At 40.8% G+C, this 22973-nt stretch overlaps 1 protein-coding gene across 9 annotated transcripts in view; it reads right to left on the bottom strand.

The window, feature by feature from the left end:
* Positions 1-22973, bottom strand: part of GULP1 (GULP PTB domain containing engulfment adaptor 1) — a 322371-nt gene that overhangs the window by 252210 nt on the left and 47188 nt on the right. For 2 of the 9 annotated variants that reach the window (XM_045032393.1, XM_045032394.1), the window contains exon 2: positions 15304-15377. The exons of the other annotated variants lie outside the window; for them this stretch is intronic. The gene's annotated coding sequence lies outside the window, so the exon portion shown is untranslated. The remainder of the gene's footprint in view (positions 1-15303; positions 15378-22973) is intronic. 9 annotated transcript variants of the gene reach the window in all.

Here is a 22973-nt window from a genome sequence, read left to right as displayed (position 1 = left end):
TGATGCACCAGCCAGCTCCGAAAGCCCAACACCAAGAGCCCACCATCACAGTGAAGGGGCAGAAGCTGCAAGCAGTGGACCAATTTACATACCTTGGCAGCACCCTCTCCCGCGCAGTGACAATTGACATCGAGGTCAACTGCAGAATCGCCAAGGCAAGCTCTGCATTTGGCGGACTGCTGACCAACGTGTGGGACCGCCGTGGAATAAGCCTTGCTACAAAGCTTAAAGTCTACCAAGCAGTAGTGCTAACTACCTTGATGTATGCCAGTGAGACCTGGACTGTATACAGGAGGCACGCTAGGCAATTGAACCACTTCCACACGACTTGCCTCCGCAGACTTCTGAGGATTCGGTGGCAGGATAAGGTGCCTGACACAGAAGTCCTTTCCAGAGCAGGCCTGCCGTCAGTTTACACTCTGCTTATGAAAGCCCAGACACGCTGGGCAGGCCATGTTGCAAGGATGCCAGACCACCGCATCCCCAAACAGCTCTTCTATGGTGAGCTGTCTCAAGGAAAGCGATCGCACGGGGGACAAAAGAAGCGATACAAAGATACGCTGAAAGCCTCTCTTAAGTCCCTGGATATTGACATCACCTCCTGGGAAACCCTGGCCCAAGACCGATCGACATGGCGTACGCTGATCCATCAAGGCTGCCAGACATCTGAAGCCAGAAGGATAACCCTAGCACAAGAGAAGCGAGCACTCCGTAAAGCCAGAGCTGCAAATGTTGTAACAGTGGTGCCCACACATGTCTGCCCGACATGTGGCAGAACATTTCGTGCCCGTATTGGCCTTACCAGCCATTTGCAGACGCACCGTGGACAGCTCACAACCTGATAGATGTTAAGGTCTTCTTCGAAAACGATGGACGAACATCATCATCATCATTATGGGAATAAGTAAATAACTTTTCCTTATCCACTTTCTCAACATCACTCATGATTTTATATACCTCTATCATGTCCCCCCTTAGTCTTCTCTTTTCCAAGCTGAAGAGTCCTAGCCTCTTTAATCTTTCCTCGTATGGGACCCTCTCTAAACCCCTAATCATTTTAGTTGCCCTTTTCTGAACCTTTTCTAGTGCTAGAATATCTTTTTTGAGGTGAGGAGACCACATCTGTACACAGTATTCGAGATGTGGGCGTACCATGGATTTATATAAGGGCAATAATATATTCTCAGTCTTATTCTCTATCCCCTTTTTAATGATTCCTAACATCCTGTTTGCTTTTTTGACCGCCTCTGCACACTGCGTGGACATCTTCAGAGAACTATCCACGATGACGCCAAGATCTTTTTCCTGACTCGTTGTAGCTAAATTAGCCCCCATCATGTTGTATGTATAGTTGGGGTTATTTTTTCCAATGTGCATTACTTTACATTTATCCACATTAAATTTCATTTGCCATTTTGTTGCCCAATCACTTAGTTTTGTGAGATCTTTTTGAAGTTCTTCACAATCTGCTTTGGTCTTAACTATCTTGAGCAGTTTAGTATCATCTGCAAACTTGCCACCTCACTGTTTACTCCTTTCTCCAGATCATTTATGAATAAATTGAATAGGATTGGTCCGAGGACTGACCCTTGGGGAACACCACTAGTTACCCCTCTCCATTCTGAGAATTTACCATTAATTCCTACCCTTTGTTCCCTGTCCTTTAACCAGTTCTCAATCCATGAAAGGACCTTCCCTTTTATCCCATGACAGCTTAATTTACGTAAGAGATTTGGTGAGGGACCTTGTCAAAGGCTTTCTGGAAATCTAAGTACACTATGTCCACCGGAACCCCATTGTCCACGTTTGTTGACCCCTTCAAAGAATTCTAATAGATTAGTAAGACACGATTTCCCTTTACAGAAACCATGTTGACTATTGCTCAAGAGTTTATGTTTTTCTATGTGTCTGACAATTTTATTCTTTACTATTGTTTCAACTAATTTGCCCGGTACCGACGTTAGACTTACCGGTCTGTAATTGCCGGGATCACCCCTAGAGCCCTTTTTAAATATTGGCGTTACATTAGCTAACTTCCAGTCATTGGGTACCGAAGCCGATTTAAAGGACAGGTTACAAACCTTAGTTAATAGTTCCGCAACTTCACATTTGAGTTCTTTCAGAACTCTTGGGTGAATGCCATCTGGTCCCGGTGACTTGTTAATGTTGAGTTTATCAATTAATTCCAAAACCTCCTCTAGTGACACTTCAATCTGTGACAGTTCCTCAGATTTGTCACCTACAAAAGCCAGCTCAGGTTTGGGAATCTCCCTAACATCCTCAGCCGTGAAGACTGAAGCAAAGAATCCATTTAGTTTCTCCGCAATGACTTTATCGTCTTTAAGCGCTCCTTTTGTATTTTGATCATCAAGGGGCCCCACTGGTTGTTTAGCAGGCTTCCTGCTTCTGATGTACTTAAAAAACATTTTGTTATTACCTTTGGAGTTTTTGGCTAGCCGTTCTTCAAACTCCTCTTTGGCTTTTCTTATTACACTCTTGCACTTAAGTTGGCAGTGTTTGTGCTCCTTTCTATTTGCCTCACTAGGATTTGACTTCCACTTCTTAAGGAAGTCTTTTTATCTCTCACTGCTTCTTTTACATGGTTGTTAAGCCACGGTGGCTCTTTTTTAGTTCTTTTACTGTTTTTTCTTAATTTGGGGTATACATTGAAGTTGGGCCTCTATTATGGTGTCTTTAAAAAGGGCCCATGCGACTTGCAGGGATTTCACTTTAGTCACTGTACCTTTTAACTTTTGTCTAACTAACCCCCTCATTTTTGTATAGTTCCCCCTTTTGAAATTAAATGCCACAGTGTTGGGCAGTTGAGGTGTTCTTCCCACCACAGGGATGTTGAATGCTATTGTATTATGGTCACTATTTCCAAGCGGTCCTGCTATAGTTACCTCTTGGACCAGCTCCTGCGCTCCACTCAGGATTAAATCTAGAGTTGCCTCTCCCCTTGTGGGTTCCCGTACCAGCTGCTCCATGGAGCAGTCATTTAAAGTATCGAGAAATTTTATCTCTGCATTTCGTCCTGAAGTGAAATGTTCCCAGTCAATATGGGGATAATTGAAATCCCCCACTATTATTGGGTTCTTAATTTTGATAGCCTCTCTAATTTCCCTTAGCATTTCATCATCACTATTACTGTCCTGGTCAGGTGGTCTATAATAGATCCCTAATGTTATATTTTTACTAGAGCATGAAATTTCTATCCATAGAGACTCTATGGAACATGTGGATTCACTTAAGATTTTTACTTCATTTGAATCTACACTTTCTTTCACATATAGTGTCACTTCTCCCCCTGCACGACCTGTTCTGTCCGTCCGATATATTTTGTACCCCGGAATGATTGTGTCCCATTGATTGCTCTCAGTCCACCAGGTTTCTGTGATGCCTATTATATCTATATCCTCCTTTATCACAAGGCACTCTAGTTCACCCATCTTATTATTTAGACTTCTGGCATTTGTGTACAAGCACTTTAAAAACTTGTCCCTGTTTATTAGCCTGCCTTTTTCTGATGTGCCAGATTCTTTTTTATGTGACTGTTTATCATCTGATCCGGCCCTTACATTATACTTTTCAGTCCTCTGCTCCTGACTATAACCTGGAGATGCTCTATCATCAGACTCTCCCCTAAGAGAAGTCTGTGTCCGATCCACATGCTCCTCTGCAGCAGTCGGCTTTCCCCCATCTCCTAGTTTAAAAACTGCTCTACAACCTTTTTAATGTTTAGTGCCAGCAGTCTGGTTCCACTTTGGTTTAGGTGGAGCCCATCTCTCCTGTATAGGCTCCTCCCATCCCAGAAGTTTCCCCAGTTCCTAATGAACGTGAACCCCTCCTCTCTACACCATCGTCTCATCCACGCATTGAGACTCTGAAGCTCCGCCTGCCTACCTGGCTCTGCGCGTGGAACTGGGATTTAGTTGGGACTGGTCCTGCTTTGAGCAGGGGTTGGGACTAGATGACCTCCTGAGATCTCTTCCAACCCTAATCTTCTATGATTCTAAGAAGAGAGCAGCATTATCTCCTGTAAATGTAAACAAACTTGTTTGTCTTAGCAATTGGCTGAACAAGAAGGAGGACTGAGAGGACTCATAGGCTCTGAAGTTTTACATTGTTTTGTGTTTGTACATTTTTTTATTTCAATTACGACAGAGAATACAATATATATGAAATTGTAGAAAAACATCCAAAATATTTAATAAATTTAAATTGGTATTCTGTTGTTCAACAGTGTGATTAAATCTGTGATTAATCAGGATTAATTTTTTAAATCGCAATTACTTTTTTTGGGTTAATCGCATGAGTTAACTAAGAGTAATTGTGCCATGCTATTACCACATTTCTCCTGAAATCTTTCCTGTTGCAGAGATTTAATGAAGAATTCAAAAATAGCCTTAGCCCTTATAAAGATATCCTCCTTCTCCTGTATAAATGCACCACTACTTCATTCAAGAGATCCCTAAATCCGTTTACAAGTATCAGAGGGGTAGCCGTGTTAGTCTGGATCTGTAAATGCAGCAAAGAGTCCTGTGGCACCTTACAGACTAACAGACGTATTGGAGCATGAGCTTTCGTGGGTGAATACCCACTTCGTTACAGTAACTCCTTGCTTAATATTGTAGTTATGTTCCTGCAAAATGCTATTTTAAGTGAAACAATGTTAAGTGAATCCAATTTCCCCATAAGAATTAATGTAAATGTGGGAGTTAGATTCCAGGGAATTTTTTTTCACCAGATAAAAGACTATATTTTATATACATATACACACACACATATACACTTATGTTTAAAACTTATAAACAAACAATTTAATACTGTACACAGCAAAGATGATTGTGAAGCTTGATTGAGGTGGTGAAGTCAGAAGGTGGGATATTTCCCAAGGAATGCCTTACTGCTAAATGATGAACTAGCACTCGGCTGGGCCCTCAAGGGTTAATACATTGTTGTTAATGTAGCCTCACAGTCTACAAGGCAACATGAATGGAGGGAGCAGAGACAGCATGGCAGACAGAGCCGGCTTTAGGAACTGCGGGGCCCAATTCGAATACCCGGCGGCGATCTGGGTCTTCAGCAGCACTTCGGCGGTGAGGGGTCCTTCACTCGCTCCAGACCCCCCCGGTGCCAAAATGCTGCTGAAGACCCGGAGCGAGTGAAGGACCTCTCACCGCCAAAGTGCTGCTGAAGACCCGGACTGCCGCCAGGTATGTACAAAAAATTTAAAAGGCGCCTAAGGCGCAGGGCCTGATTCCGGGGAATCGGGGGAATCAGCCTAAAGCCGGCCCTGATGGCAGAGAGAGAGAGAGAGAGAGAGAGATGAGCACTGCCACTTTAAGTAGGCTGACCCCACTCTAAACACACTACCTTTTGAAGTAGATGAGCAAGTTGAGACAGCAGCTGCTGCCAGGAAGCTCCCTCTGTCCTAGGTTGACCAGACAGCAAATGTGAAAAATCGGGACGGGGGTGGGAGGTGGGGGTAATAGGAGCCTATATAGGAAAAAGACCCAAAAATCAGGACTGTCCCTATAATATTGGGACATCTGGTCACCCTACTCTGTCCTGAGCCCTGTCGTCTCTCCCGCCCCCCGCTCTTTGGAGATGGAATAAAGGAGCAGGGGGGAGGGGGACACCCTGACTTTAGCACCCTTCTTTCCCCCCACCCCCGAACAGCAAGCAGGAGGCTCTGGGGAGCAGCTCCAAGGCAGAGGGCAGGAGCAGCACATGGCAGTGGCGTGGAGGGACAGCTGAACTGCTCAGCAATTGATAGCCTGATGAGCGGCTGCTGCACAGGGAACTTAGGGGAGCTGATAGGGGGGTTGCTGGCCCACCCTGGTTCCAAGCCCCACCAGCTAGCTCCAATGGGCTGCTCTTCCTGCAAGCAGTGGACAAAGCAGGCGGCTGCCAAACAATGGTATAAGGGCGCATTGCGCAACTTTAAACAAGCATGTTCTCTAAATGATCGGCAACATAACGACGAAACAACGTTAACCAGGATGACATTAAGTGACGAGTTACTGTACTTACTTTTATGATAAACAGACTAGTTACTTCCATTAGCACTGCAAACCCAGTACAGCTTAGGAGGTAAGAACTGGATTCTAGTCCTTCTTGAGCATTATCATTCAATCAGTCACACCTGTGAAATCCCATGGACAACAGTCCCGGTTGCACAGGTGTAACCAAGGACATACATTTAACCATCAGAACATTTACTAACAGTGAAGACATAAGAGAAATAATGAACCCAGCTTCCCTTTCAGAACACAGTTTGGGCTTGCAGGGATGAATATTTTTTATTTATAAACTCAATATATTTGTTAAGGGAAATGAAATAAAATAAGCATGGAACCCCACAGTGCCATTTTTATAGTCCCTTTTCAGAGCAGACCCATGTTTAAACAGTAGGTTTAAACTCAGTAGCCAAGACCTACTGTAACAGCTTTCCTCCAGTTTCCTTTGCACTCTGATAGAGACACATTCTCTATCCAACCAGTAATAAATGTCAATTGCAAAAGGTCCTTTGAGGGTAATTAACTACTGAAACAATTTATCAAGAGTTGTGATTGATTCTCCATTACTGAAAAATTTTAAATCAAGACTGCACATTTTTCTGAAAGATATGTTCTAGTTCAATTACAGCTGTTGAATATGAAGCAGAAATTAATTCAGGAAAGTCCTGTGGCCTGTTATGCAGAAGGTCAGACTAGAAGATCACAATGGTACCTTCTGGCCTTCAAAGTTATGCATCTACAGATCTACTGTGCAAGTTTATGCTCACCAATAAATTAACCAATAAAACAGTAATGCTAAGAATACTAATGTGCGTACTCACCCTTACCAGAAGTCAATATATCACTGATGCAGGCTTCATAGTCAGTATAAACAGCAATCCATTTTAAACATAAACCAGTTTTGTCTTCCTAAATTAATCTCCTATAAAACAATCTCCCCTACATGAATACAGGGCCCCAATTTTACACACATTCAGGCACGTGTTTAACTTTACATACTGCAAGTAGTCCCAATGAAGCATGGCATACATTGGGTTAATTGGGACCTAGAACTACTGATAAACTTACTAGAACACACACAATTTAAAGATACACAACAGTTTTCGTGACAAAAAGTAAACAGAATGGTTGTTAATGCAATAGAAACTCTTATGGTACAAGCAAATGGAAAGTAAAATGCTCCTGCAGCTCTCTCTATTTTAAAATCATAGGGTTTGAAGGCACTGCAAGGGTCATCCAGTCTAACCTATTTTGACCTTGAGAGATTTAGATACTTTTGATTTTTAGCAATGAAAAAGCAAACCCACTCAAAACAATGGATCTTAGAGGAAAATAAATGAGCAGTGTGTGGACTGTAATATCTCTCAAATGTCAGAAGTGTGAAGACAATTGGCAAGTACCCTCCTTTTTTGTTGTTAATGGCTTTACCAAGATTTCTCAGAGAAGCCTGAAATGAGACAAGCATAAAAGCAAAAATGAGTTTTTTATTTAAAGACTTTAATCTTGTGATTACAAAGTATGAAAGAAAAAAAAGATACAGGATGTAGTCAATCAAAATTATGAGTACAATAGAACATAATGTGCATTCACCACTTTGAGGAGGAGGTAGGAGATATAAAAAAATCTTTTATATTATTTTGGTGGAGTTCAAGGAGAGAAAAAATATACCTTAATACAATTTTATGTCCTAGAAGTGTACAGAGACAGTGCTTACTAAACTGCATATAGTTTGTTAGAACAAGCTTTCTGTTATTTAAGATCCAGTATTTGGTTTATCGACACTTGTTAAAGTGAGTATGCCATTAGGAGAATCAGAGAACATATGCAAGGAGATGGTCTGCTCCCATCGAAAACAATGACAAAACTTCCACTGAAAGAGACAGAAAAAAAACTGTACACTGAACCAAATTCCAAGGCTCGCTATATTAACACGATTCCACTTTAAAAAGTTACCCTAAAAAGGACTTTGTGGGTTTATTGCATCTCAGCATATCCATATCAAATGTGTTCAAACCACAAAGAAAAAACACAGTGGTCCCAATCATAGCCTGGGCTCAGGGTTAAGAACATACGAACGGCCATATTGGGTCAAATCAAAGGTCCATCTAGCCCAGTATCCTGTCTTCTGACAGTGATCAATGCCAGGTGCTTCAGAGGGAATGAACAGAGCACGTAATCATCAAGTGATGCATCCCCTGTCACCCATTCCCAGCTTCTGGCAAACAGAGGCTAGGGACACCATCCCTGCCCATCCTAGCTAATAGACATTGATGGACCTATCCTCCATGAATTTATCTAGTTTTTTTTTGAACTCTGTTATAGTCTTGGCCTTCACAACATACTCTAGCAAAGAGTTCCACTGGTTGACAGTGCATTGTGTGAAGAAATACTTCCTTTTCTTTGTTTTAAACCTGCGGCCTATTAAGTTGAGTGATAAGCCCAATAGCAGACTTGGTGCATAGTCACAAATAGACTCATTTTGGGCCTGCAGATAGAAGCTAATGACAGGATCAACCTACAATTTTAGTCCATACATATCATGGCCTAATACCCAGGGTTTAAGGGAGTTAGAGGAAAGTGCCTTAGACAAACCCAATGCTAGGGCAGTTTAGAAAGGTGCAGATCCCCCCCGCCCCTCCCCCCGCCCACACACACACACACAAAAATCCATAATATAACTTTAACTACACACAATCAGCCTCTTAACTATATTTTATTCCTCACACGAACTCAACTTCTTCGGACCTCTATCCACTGAGAACAGTCTAGATCCATCTACTTTGGAACCCCCTTTTAAGTAGTTGAAAGCAGCTATCAAATCCCCCCTCATTCTTCTCTTCTGCAGACTAAACAATCCCAGTTCCCTCAGCCTCTCCTCATAAGTCATGTGCTCCAGCCCCCTAATCATTTGTGTTTCCGCTGGACTCTTTCCAATTTTTCCATATCCTTCTTGTGGTGGGTGTGCGGCCCAAAACTGGACACAGTACTCCAGATGAGGCCTCGCCAATGCCGAACACAGGACAATGCTCCTACTCATACAGCCCAAAATGCCGTTAGTGTTCCTGGCAACAAGGGCACACTGTTGACTCATATCCAGCTTCTTGTCCTCTGTAACCCCTAGGTCATTTTCTGCAGAACTGCTGCTTAGCCACTCAGTCCCTAGTCTGTAGCAATGCATGGGATTCTTCCATCCTAAGTGCAGGACTATGCACTTGTCCTTGTTGAACCTCACCAGATTTCTTTTGGCCCAATCCTCTAATTTGTCTAGGTTCCTCTGTATCCTATCCCTACCTTCCAGCATATCTACCACTCCTCCCAGTTAGTGTCATCTGCAAATTTGCTGAGGATGCAATCCATGCCATCCTCCAGATCATTAATGAAGATATTCAACCAGGGTTTTGGAGTGGAGCGCAGAGCTGGAGCAGCTCCGGAGCAGTGGAGCTGCATGTTTTTGCCTGGAGCGGAGCCGGAGCACAGCTCCAAAGCCTGTATTCAACAAAACCACCCCAGGACCGACCCCTGGGGCACTCCACTAGATACCGCTGCCAACTAGACAGGGAGCCATTGATCACTACCCGTTGAGCCCAATGATCTAGCCAACTTTCTATCCACCATTCATCCAGTCCATACTTCTTTAACTTGCTGGCGAGAATACTGTGGGAGACCATATCAAAAGCTTTGCTAAAGTCAAGGAATAACACGTCCACTGCTTTCCCCTCATCCACAGAGCCAGTTATCTCACCATAGAAGGCAATTAGGTTAGTCAGGCACGACTTGCCCTTGGTGAATCCATGCTGACTGTTCCTGATCACTTCCTCTCCTCCAAGTGCTTCAAAATTGATTCCTTGAGGACCTGCTCCATGATTTTTCCAGGGACCGAGGTGAGGCTGTCTGGCCTGTAGTTCCCCAGACCCTCCTTCTTCCCTTTTTTAAAGATGGGCCACTACATTAGCCTTTTTCCAGTCATCCAGGACCTCCTCTGATCACCATGAGTTTTCAAAGATAATGGCCAATAGCTCTGCAATCATATCCGCCAATTCCTTTAGCACCCTCGGATGCAGTGCATCCAGCTCCATGGACTTGTGCTCATCCAGCTTTTCTAAATAGTCCTGAACCACTTCTGTCTCCATAGGGGGCTGGGCACCTCCCTCCCCATACTATGCTGCCCAGTGCAGTAGTCTGGGAGCTGACCTTGTTCGTGAAGACAGAGGCAAAAAAAACATTGAGTACTTCAGCTTTCTCCACATCCTCTCTCACTAGGTTGCCTCCCCCATTCAGTAAGGGGCCCACACTTTCCTTGACCTTCTTCTTGTTGCTAATATATCTGTAGAAAACCTTCTTGTTACTTTTAACATCCTTAGCTAGCTGCAACTCCAAGTTTGATTTGGCCTTCTTGATTTCACTTCTGGATGCCTGAGCAATATTTTTATACTCCTCCCTGGTCATGTGTCCAATCTTCCATGTCTTGTACGCTTTTTTTTTGTGTTTAAGATCAGCAAGGATTTCACTGTTCAGCCAAGCTGGTCGCCTGCCATATCTACTATTCTTTCTACACATCGGGATGGTTTGTTCCTGCAACCTCAATAAGGATTCTTTAAAATATAGCCAGCTCTCCTGGACTCCTTTCCCCCTCATGTTATTCTTCCAGAGGATCCTATTCCTTGAGGGAGTCAAAACTATTTGCCACCTTAAGTAATTATTTGTATCTATATCTCTATCCACTTTACCTTACACAAATACCAGCAATGACTTGTGTTTTCCACCTCATCACTGACAAACACCCCTATGAAGGCAATTATTGGATTATGATATCATAATCAAGTAGTACCTAGGAAGCCTGAAGCACACATGACTCACAGCTACCACAAGAAACAGTATGTGATAAATGACAGGTTAAATGTAGTTTCCACAGAACTTTTTTTCTCCCAAAATATTTGCCAAAAGCCACCAGATGAACCCAAAATCTGGAAAGCATTTTGCTCCAGCCAATCCACTACTGACATTTTCCACAATTGGGACTGTTAGAGCTTTATAATGTTCCTTTGTATCGAGATATATTCACTGACATACCTAGAAGATTTTTTTCCTTCCAGTGGATGTGCCCAGTCAGTTGATTGTGAGACTTCATAACTTTATCATCCTAAAGTAGTTCTTTCAAAACTCAACCTGAGTGCAAATGGAATTTTCTGGGATGAGATAATAACTGAGGTTATCTCAGCATTTAAACAGTTTAATTTGCCATTAGCATGATAGATTTCAAACAGTCTGTGTATTTTCCTAGTATATTTTCATTTGGATCTCACAAGACCTCCACAATATGTTCCAGTTGTATATCTTCACACATTTTAATCCCTAACATGTGCTGAGTTTCAGAGCCAAAATAAATAAAAGTATCTAATTTCCCAGGGCCTGATTCTGTACTAACTCACCCCTTTGTGCCAGAATGCACGAGAACAGACTGGAAGTGATTTACACCTATCTTTCACAGGTGTACACTAGATGACTACACTAGATACAAGACAGTGGAGAAGCAGGCCCTCTCTGACTTTATATACACAGCATAGCTAATACCTCAATTACTGGTAATTTCTTATCACTGTATACTGTTAATTTCACTTTGGTTTTGTCTCTTCTGTCACAGATGTATTCAACATTTTATGGTGTACCGATTGTTTCGTAAATTGATGTGATTCCTATGAATGACAAACTTAATTGTTGTATGCAGTGTAGTTTAGCTGCGTCAGTCTCAGGATATTAGAGAGACCCAGTGGATGAGGGAAAACCTTGTATCGGACCAACTTTTTCTGGTGAGAGAGACAAACTTTTGAGCCACAGAGACAACTTCTTCAAGTCTGGGAAAGTTACTCCATGAGGTATTCAGCTGTGATGCTCCAAGTTCCTTTCCCCGACTTGAAGAAGTCTCTGTGGCTCAAAAGCTCCTCTCTCTCACCAACAGAAGATGGTCCAATACAAGTTATTATCTCCCTCACTTTGTCTGTAAGCTTAATTGTGACAGTCTCCATTGAATTCCAAAATTGTTTTCCAGTCTTTATTTTCCAGTCTCAATGCAGATCATTCTTCTAATAAACAAAACACTTAGTACTGCACATATTTCATCAGTTTTCATGACTGCGTGCATTTTAATGCTTTGCAGATTTATCAAAATAGATCAGTTACACTTGCTGAAGTATTTCCTAAATGTGGGACAGCCATTTTTGAGATGCTCTCAGACACCAGTTATGGCCTTTGACCTACAAATGCTTAAGCATCTATAGGCCAAGGGAGCTCAATAGGACTACTCATGTGAGTAAAGTTACTCAGGTGTTGAAAGGACTGAGACTTTGCTCTCTGGTTCTTCTAAATTTTTAAAGAAATGTACTCTTTCTGAAAACCGTTCTATGAATGTTTGGTTCATTATTTTAAAATAACGTCAGTTTTAATACTCATGTGGTCTCTAAAACTCCTTTATTTCTACTACAAGGGGCTAATCATCTGTCACAAATTCCTGCTTAAAGGAAACCTGCAAAAGATTTTTAAATTGGGCTTGTGACTTCTGCTTAAAAGAGACCAAACCCTCTCCCCTGCCCCCTTTTTTAACAACAAACCAAAACTCACCCCTATGGGTTTTTTGTTGGTGATGGTGGTGGTGGGAAGGGAGTGGGGAGAGGGGCTTAGATATATCAGCTCTGGTATTTGCTGATTTTGCTTGAAGTCTGAGGATGTATATTGTTAGCTCTCATCTTATTTGAAGGGGCAGGAGATTTGTGCTAAATCTTTAATACAGCTTCTCCTTTCTTCAAACTGTTAATTTGTCAATTATGTTAAACAGGTGCAGGAGAGGAAGGCGTTTTAAGTAGTCAGAATACAAATCCCTTCTCTCAGTTGCTCAGCTTTCACTCTCTTGGCTTTTGGGAGGTAGTAACTTTTTCTAGTTCTTCACTCAACCAAGAGTCTTCTAGGCTAGACCAGAGCTTACACTAAGACATAAAAAACAAAGGAAAAGTTTTTTGGGAGGATGAGGAAAAGAAAAATACACTTTTCTGAGCCTTCTTTATATGCCATAAGGAAGCAAAAGTTCTGCATTTCAGGAAATCCATAAGGAATTTTAAGGATATCATGTGTTATTATGTAGCATTCCTATAGGATCACTCGTTTCAAGTTTGGCTCTGTGTTTTATTGAAACTTGGCAAGTATACCTCCTCACTTCTTCCTGAGTGCATTTAAGTAGTCACAAAAATCCAGACTGATTTTTTTTCTTGTCATAGAGGAAGTGTGTTGACTAACTTTGGGCAGGGAGGGTGGAAAGGGAGGGAATCTCCATTTCAGCAAGCAGAGCTGAAGGAGGGGACACAGAAGAGGAGAACAACTGGATCCAAGATATGCTCCTTCCACTCCTTGACCTGTGTGGAAACTGCTGAACTGAGTAGGTTTCTAATATAGCAGAAAAGGTGTAGTGAGATCCTATTGATGGAAGCTGAGACAAGACAAATTCAGGCTAGAATTAAAGCACACATGTTCAACACTGAAGTAATTAGCCCCAAGAACAGCTTGTCTAGGGATGTCTTTATATCAGGACTGGATGTCTTCTGGCTAGATATGCTCTAGCACAAGCAGAAGTTATGGGCTTGATTCAGAAATTATTGGGTAAGGGCCTGTGTTACCCAGGAAGTCATACTAAATTATCATAATGGTGCCTTCTGACTTGGTTTTTCTAATGATTATGTGTAATAAACCAGGCACTGTCAGCTGTTGAGGATATTTTCATAGTTTAATTATTTTTCAGAATGTCAAACAAAATACAAAATCTGACCAGTAGCACCTGGGAGTCTGGGACTATATAGAAGTCATATGGATTCACTTTCAACATACCCCAGGTGGATGGCTAGCATCCCAAAGAAGCAAAGTTCTTAGCCTTAGGCCTGATTGTCTTCTGTGCAGGAATAACCACTCCCTTAACGCACACATTGTTCAGGATCATACAGATGCCCCTTGATTCCGCTGTTGCCTGGCTCCCCCTGGCCCTAGAGAGCACCTCTTTTGCAAGACCTATACTTCCTGTGAGCTCCTCTGCCCCCTCTCACCCTCATGAGTGCAGTCTTCCCTCCATATGGATTCTGAGCCGATCATGGGCTTTAAGAGAAGTCAAGTCATTCAGTATCTGAGAGGTTCTCAAGTTTTGTACTTCACTAAAATTAATCCTGCTGGCTCATTAAAGTAACACATGTACACCTGTTATTTCCCCCCTGTAGCAGGGTGCTGGTGCAAAAGCACCTAATTAGCCCCTGACCCAGTCAGCTCCAATGGGGGAAAGCAGATTGGGGCTGATGGAAAAGGCCCGATGCTGGCCTGAGGATTGGCAACACCTGCTGGCCTGACAAGCCAAGAGCTATAAAGGCTGGGAGGGAGCCAGAAGGTGGGGGGCAGCTAGGGAGAAGTCAGTCAGGGAGGGAACTGGAGGCCTCCTAGCGGAAGGCTGCCTCTGCCTGACTAATCCTGCAATACTTGTATATAGATTGACACTGATGGTGGAAGAACCTTATTTAAATAAAGACACAGGTGTTTCACAACCCCAGCTGAGCCTTATTGGGAGCAGCAGGCAGGCCTCAGGAAGAGGGGTGGGATGTGAACTCTATTACACCCCCCAAAACACAGCTCAGTGAGCTGCAGCCCAACGGAACTAGAGAAAAACCATCATGAAGTTTCTGACAAGTGTGCAATACTGTGATCTTAATGGGAGTGAACTTGAAGAAAGCACTGGTAAAGGTCATTTAAAGGAAGACAAATCAATATCACCCAGAGCATCACAAATACTATTTATCCCTATTTAAGTATCACTTAATCAACTGCAGGTATCTTAATTAAACAGAATTATCATCCTTGTTAAGCAGCAGTCCTTGCTATTGTCATAGGGTTTAAATCAGTTCCCTGGAAGATATCCCATGTAAGTGTGTCCCAATAAGTGCAAGGCGGTATATAGGAATGGATTGGATTATGAACAGTACAACCATTGTACAGAAGATTAAGAGTATGGTAATAAGAGAGAAGTTTAAATGAGGTTAATCTTGAATCAGATTAGACCCTGTTAAGCATGTGCTGCAATGCAGCATGATGTGGGGTGGCAGAAAATAAAACTAGTGGGATAATTCATGAAGACTGAAAGTAGAACAAGAACAAATAAAAACATAAATCAGCATGTCTAAGTGTGCAGAGCAACCACCAGCAAGATGAAACAAACTCCTCCACCCCCACCAGAAAAGCAGAAGGAGTGCCATTAACATACCATTAAGGTTTACCCCAGCATCATGTTTGCAGGTGTTTGTCCTTGAACAGAGAAGAGTCATCACTGATGATTAACTGGAGATAAGAAAAAGGTTAAAGCTCTGGCATTATCCACAATGATACATAAAATACCCGGGGCTTTTGATAAATTACAATTATTTGGATGGGCATAGATGATGAAGGTGGGCTGTTGTGATAAGAAACAACAACATACCTCATTAAGACTCTTTAGAACTGCAAGTTAAACTCTGGCCTATATAGTGTAAGAGGCTGAGGGTATATTTATGCTAGGAGATTCTGTATCCATTTTGAGACAATGTTGCTGTTTCCCAGTAACAATACAGCTGCCCCATTGCTGGGAAAAACAGGTACCATTTTTTCCTAGAGTGGGCAAGACCTATGATAACAGAAGCTCACAAAAGTGGTCCCTGAGGTGACACTCCTTCACCTACAAGGGGAAAAACCAACCAACAATGCTTTGTTTAAAATAGACAGGACTGGTCTAGTTTACCAAGATAGGCTCTTATTAGGCAACTTCCATGATCAAAATATAACAGCTCACGACTGGGGAGTCACTGACTTACAAAATCTTGCTGGGTGGGCCTGGGTATCAGAGAAGGTCCTGTTTATTTTAATGCATTCATGTTTTTATTTGTATTTTCTAAAAATACTTTAAACACCATTAGAAAAAAAATACTTTCACAAATTAGCACAATATCACAAAGGATGCTGCCAGGCATTGACTCCAAAACTTCATTCAACATCCAACTCTTTCTCTCAAAAGAATCTGGAAAAGGATAGGCCTTGGAATGTTCCCCAACATTCATCAAACCTGAGCTCTGGCATAGGAGGGCACATTAACAAATTAAATAGCTGCAGATATCCTGCCATTCGCCCTCTCCCAAGAACACCCTATTTCTATTCTCATTTAAACCAGTTCTCATTTAAACCTATTGCTATTCAGTGCCTCAGCTGCCTGATACTGCCACAGAGCCACACTGGGGGAAAGGGATTTCTAAGATAGGCAATTCCCTAAAGATTTAGGGCTTTAGAAGTTAACAACAACATTTCAAATTTCACTCAGTATGAACCAGTAGCCAGAGCAGATAATGGAGTACAGGGATAGAGTACTCCTACAGAAAATCCTGTTTAATGAACCAGCAGCTACCACTGTATATAATTTTCCAGGTGGTCTTAAGGTGTAGGCCCCATCTAGAACAAAATAGAAGTCCAACCTGGCTCTGGGAAAGGAACTAGTAAGCACAGCAATGTTCACACCTGAAATAAAAAAAGCAAGTTTTTTCCACACTTAAATAGCAGCAACCTTAGAATCCATTCTGGTAGACCCTAAACGATAAGAGACCTCAATCAGAGATTGGGCCCTATTGCACTAGGCACTGTACACACACACAAGCAGAGAGTACCTATCCCAAAGATCTTTCTTACAACTGAAGTAGATAAAACAACAAAATAAACAATTTGTCAACAGTACAGAATGCATATGTTAATACTTCTCCCCATTTTCCACATCCTCTCTGAATAACTCTTTTCCTAACCTTCCCTCTAGCAAGTTCCTACAGCCAATCTGCTGCAGCATCCTTACTCCTCCATTTGGCAAGTGACAGGCAACTTCTCAATAAGGGTGTGAGACCAGCCTCATTTTTCCTGGTTGCTTTCCCTTTATCTCTGTCTTTTCTGGATGAAACGTCAACCAGCTAGCCAATATCCAATCCCCTGCTGATCCTAGACACTTGGCAAGTTGCTTTATGATCCAGGATGAGTCACAAAGGAAGAAGACAGAGAGGCCTCTTTTTTCTGCATATCAACATGAAAGGGACTAACTATTCTCTTCAGACCATTCTAGACAGTAAACACTAGCAGAACTTTGTACAGTTTGACTAATATAGCATATTGATTATAAACAAAAGTTAAACTCCATTTATACATGTTCATTAGGTATTTTTTAAACAGAAGGTTACTAGTTATGGAATTAATGTTCCCTCCAATAACATCAGCTTCTTTCCCTCTGTCTCTTGTGGATCTGCATGCACATATCTGGCAGTTGGAGGGACATATCCTTACTCTGTGAAGCATGGTTAGTGCTTAACCCACGTATGGTCTACAGCTGAATGTGTGTCCTGCAGTGTGCCACATTTTAGCTTCTAGGTACAGAACAAGGAGTCCCGCTAGAATGTTTTTCATCATACATAACAGCAAAGCCACAGCAGAAGTTCATCCATGTTTGTTGTAATAGTTCTTTAAAAGAAGATAGCTATACAGTGCTTTGGTTAGCAAGTGATACATGTTCTCTTCTTCTGTACACATAACTATCTTAAAACTCACAACATGTGACAGCATTTGAGATTTTATTGGCCAAAGAGAAGTTCTGAATAATCAAGGGATGGGAACATAATGACCCATGATCCCAATATGTTTTCCAAAGGTGCCCCGCACATGTGTGCACACTCACGCACAAAACTGCTTCTCAGTTCAAGTCTCTTTACCTGCATAAACTAGTCATCCAATAACATCAGAGTCCAGTTTGGCCCACAGTTCCGCGTGGAACTTCCCATTTGCCTCTCTCAAACTTCTGTGCTGCTTCTATTCAGCCTTGGAGAAATGTCTGTTTCTGATGCACTGGAAAGCTCCCTAGTGTCCTTTCTAAGCCAGGTTGCTTTCTGGAAGATGCGCTTTTGTGACCATTGTAATTGGAGCCAAATGTTGAGCTCCAATCTCCAAATTTTGGGAGCAGTTTTTGTCATGGAGTCACAGTTACAAGTGGGACTGTATTTACATGAGCCCCCATAGCTGAGCAAGAAAAGCCTGGCAGGATTCAGATAACTGGGTAATTGCAGAGGGGTTATATTAGAATGCAGGCAGATTGTGATTTAATGGGGGCTCCAACATTTCTAAATGACTGTGTGAAAAAAGACATGACTATTCTGCTCACTTCCTAATTATGGCCTTTGGTTCCACATCCCCAACTAATCTTGATTTTCATGTTACCAGCAAACACTACTGGTTTAAGTTAATGCATAAATTACCCAAATAAATATTAATTTATTGGATATTATTTAAGTAAATAGTAACAACAAACACTTTAGCTACAAAAGTTTGGGGAATGCACTGATGCTGGAATTTCACATGAAATGTTTCACCCATTTGGATGATTGATCTGGAAATTCTCTCAAAACATTAACATTATACAGGCTAATGTTGTGATTTAGTACTGTTGATATATTGCATTTTCACACCACAACACATAGCAGAAGCAGTTATCCAGCAACCAATTAACTGCAATTACGGTATGGTACTGAGAGATAAGAGTATTAGTATCAGTTCCAGCTGCAAAATTTGTTGAAAAAAAGTATTTCCCCCATCCTAAATTTATTTGCTCAACATGATAAATTGGATATTAATGCTGCAGTAAAGCATATAAAATTGGTATTGCAATTTGTAGTCTGCTCCCTTCAATAGAGAGATCATGACTAAACTCAGATGCTAAAGATCTTTTTGTTTACAAAGCCACAGCACACTCACTTCTAAAGCTTGCACATATGAAACAGATTAAGGGGCACAGCTGTGGGGTTTCGGTCTCTCAAACTACCTTTTATGTTAGCTGTATATCCTCCTACTCCCATATGCTGACTTGGTTAGGCATTCAGTATTACAGAAAAAACATATGTACTTTACCTCCTGATACATTTATTGCTTAATTTTAATGATCCACTTCGATATTATTTTCAAATCTTTGCTTATTTTATATTACAAAAAGTGTTGGCCTCTCATGACTAGAAAGAAAAGCTTGCAAATGGGACTTGAGGGCACCCAAAAGTCTCAAAGGCCAAAAGGCAACTAAAAAATCCAAGATTTATTATTTGACTTTAAACCCCAAAATTTTAAGCCAATCATGATTTTTGGGATCAGACATGATTTCAAACACTTGTGGCTGGCAATTCTACACACAAGAAGTGCAAGAGACATAATGTAGCAATATAGTATGGTTTATGGAGGGCTAGTCCTAGCAAACATTAAAAAGATGGCATTGAGGACATACAAACTCTTTGTTTATGAATCCTCACATGTTTGACATGCACATGCCTGAGTCAACAGAAGACTGCTATAGCATTTCACGAATAATGTCTTTTAAAAAGTAATAGAAGCCATTTCTAGGTTAGACTACAACAAGAGCAACTTTGCATCAGATTTTTTTTTCTGATGTTGAAAAAGCTTCCCAGTTATTTCAGTGCAGATTTCTACTCAAAAGTCAGTGGCACAAGGAGGTATTTAGTTTGGCAAACTGATTTAAAATAATGTAAAAGCAGAAAGTACTCATTAGTGATGTAGTATTCATTGTAACTTTCAAAGCAATATAAGATGATTTGTGTTAAGTAAGCACAAAAGCCCAATGGGTACGCTGGCCAAACATCCAACTCATTTGGAAAAGAAATCACAACTAGTTAAGGTCATGCTGAGGTCTTCTTTTTTTCTTTTTTTTTTAAATGAACAGGCAATCTCAGTTTATGATAGGTGATATTCAAGAATGTACACATAATACTACCCATCTTTACTGATTGATCAAAGACTGGTATTAATCTTTTGCTCTTCTAAGCCTGCCCTCATTCAAACTGAAAATGCTAATCTGAGACCTTGGGGATTCTTAATAACTTTCTTCGAGTCCACTCTGAGCTATTTCACTTTATCTAAAAATAATGCACTGCACAGGAATTTGAGTGCATTTTTTAAATTTTCATATGATTTTATTGCTCTTGAAAAGTGCTGAATTGCAGCCCTAGAGACTAAATTTGTGCATCTAGGCATAGTATGGGAAAAGTTCAAGTTGCTCCCATTACCTAGAAACAATGATTACACTTAAATCAATAATCATATGCTAGAAATACCAATCTGTTTGGAATATTAAGAACTTACATTAAGTCAAGTATGTTTGAAAAGCTGGAAGAGGAAATGATATTGAAAATAAAAAAATACTAGCCCTTTGAACTGTTAAAAAATATTCTTGAAGTTTGTGACTCAATTTTAGTGCCTAAAGAACTCCATAAGACTATAATGCTACTCTGAAAAATGACTATGTAAAAACTCCACCTTCTTACTCAACACATATTCTCTTTGCATGTATTTAGGGTCATATCTGCAGATCTTCGTGACTAAAATAAATGTGTATTGTTTGCGCCTCCTGTTAATCCTGCAGAGACAACAGAGCTAAGACTGAATGACATGTGGAGTCTCTCCCAACTTGTGCATCATTAACAGAATTGTTTACTAAGTTCCAATCAGTTCCACCTGTGCAAACTCATTGAAGGCAATTGGGTTGCACAGGTGTCACTGTGATAATAATTTGAAGACAGTGGGGTTGCTCAGATGTAACTGATCCTTGAGGATGTATGAAATGAAAAGAACCCAGTTTGATTCTCAGAACCCAGGCTGACTGTACAAAGCTGGTGGTTAGAAAAACATCTTTTCTACTTACAAAAACTGAGAAGATTTGATACAGAAAGAAACAAACATAGAACCCTAGGGTCTGTTTTCAGAGTAGAACTTCTCTTTAAAGAACTTCAGAAAATGCCTCTCTTTTTTTGGTCACCTGCATGTGACTTTTTTCCTCTACAGAATTAGATTTGTTGTAGTATTCCACTATTGCCAACAGGAGATAAGTATATGAATGGAAGACAGTCCATAAAAATCAAAAGTTTTTAATTTAAGCAAAATATTTTTTTCCAAGATAAACACAACTTTTGACTACTTATCACCCAAGTGCAGCTCAACTCCTCTGTAACTATGGCCTACTTTGGACCACGGCAGATTGGATTGCAATTGTCAGGCAACAAGTTCAGTGACGTACATGTGGGTAAAATAAGCAGGATTGGACCGCAAGAGTTCAAGACCTGCTGAGAATGCATCAATTTCTAAAATCCTTAGAGGAAGTAGTGAACCACTTAAGGTGAGAGATATGTGGAGAATGTTATTAAGCAATCTGTGTGCGGGGGCACTACTTGTGTTATAATAGCAATAATATAGTCTCTGTTCTTTCCTGGGCAATAATCTGATTCCCTCATTGTAATTATCCATTCAAAAATCAGATTACTATTGAGAGAAAGGAGGGCAAGGTTTATTATTGCATAATTTATGCATTGTTATATAATTTGTATTCTAATAGATCAATTCAGAACTTTTTGGCTCAGGGGATTAGTCGTTACAAACAGTGCCTCTGACCTCTGTCATTCATATCATTTAAATTCAGTTCTGTAGCAACTGGAAATTGTTTCCATCTGAGCATTTACTAGCATTTGTGAAATGAATCAGGTGATTTCAGTTCTCAGTGGACTAGTATCCATCAGAAAAAATCACCAAAATGGGCAGTAATTGGCAACCTGGTTGGAAGTCATAGCAGAGAAACCAACAACTGAAAGGTTACAGAGGATGAACTAGCCTCTCTCTCTAGTTAAATGGTCCTTCCAGATCAGGGTAGAGGCACTTAATACACTCCTAGTTTCAAGTTTTCTTTAATTAGTGTATCTGGTAGTTCTGATTATTTCCTCACAGCATGCTCATGCAACAGGCTATTCATGGATCAAATCTTGGGAGGAAAAACTAGTTCTGTAATCAAAGTACACTGGTACTATTAATATTATGACCTTAAATATTTTCACATGATTCTTTTGATATTCTGTATTTAGAACTGTATGCTTCAAAATACTTTTATCTTCAATACACATTATACAGCCCTATCCTACACTGCAATGCATATCCCTCTTTACCTCTCATATTTCATTATTTTTTTAAATGTAATTAAGTTTGAAGGAAAAATAGAAAGGATTTTCAAAAAAAATTTAAGGAAATTCTAAGGATTTACTCAACAGATGACAGGATTTTGTAGACCTGTGTTGAAGAATTGACTTTAAACTGTACTGTACACACAGGAACTTTAACATCTGGGAAAGAGTACAGTATTATTGCCATGTGTGCTTTTAATTGTACAGTATTCAGTATCATCCTGTGTATTTAGTTTATTCTAAAATAACTCTCAAAATTGGCAAACAGCCTATCACCAGTACCCTTGTCTAAGTGTTGATTACTGCATCAGCCTCCTCCTCTTTAATCTCCCAGTATCTGCCTTATCCTAATTAATACTATCTGAAGTGCTTCATTCAGTAAAAGCAATCTACCTCACCTGCCATTATAACCCCTCATCAAATCCCTCTGCAGGCTTCCAACTGTTGTCCAAAGCAAGTTTAAGACCCTTGTCTTTGGAAGTAAAGTACTGCACAACCTGACTCTAGCTATCTTTTTCCATTGTCTGTCTTCCCCACTTTACTCTGTCTAACACACACAAGTAACTACCCCCTTGAGTTCTTCCATCCTGCTACATATTCCTAAAACCTTAATCCATGACTCAGATATACTGCATCTCCACCTTTTGATCCTCCAACTCCCTTCTGAAAACACAATTCTTCAAGGAGGCCTATAAACACTAACTCATACAGCTCATTAACTAATGAACATATGCCCATAAAAAGAAAAGACACAAACCAAAAAGCACAAAACTAATAAGTTGTGTACTTAACATCACCACTCATGTTGTTTTTAATTGTTCCCCTCCTATGTTTAGATTGTAAACTCTTAATAGTAGTGAAGCATCACTTTATCAGTAGC

Source organism: Mauremys mutica, chromosome 10 (assembly GCF_020497125.1).
Source record: "Mauremys mutica isolate MM-2020 ecotype Southern chromosome 10, ASM2049712v1, whole genome shotgun sequence".
Taxonomy (NCBI): Eukaryota; Metazoa; Chordata; order Testudines; family Geoemydidae; genus Mauremys; species Mauremys mutica.
This window is presented reverse-complemented; position numbering and strand designations above follow the sequence as displayed.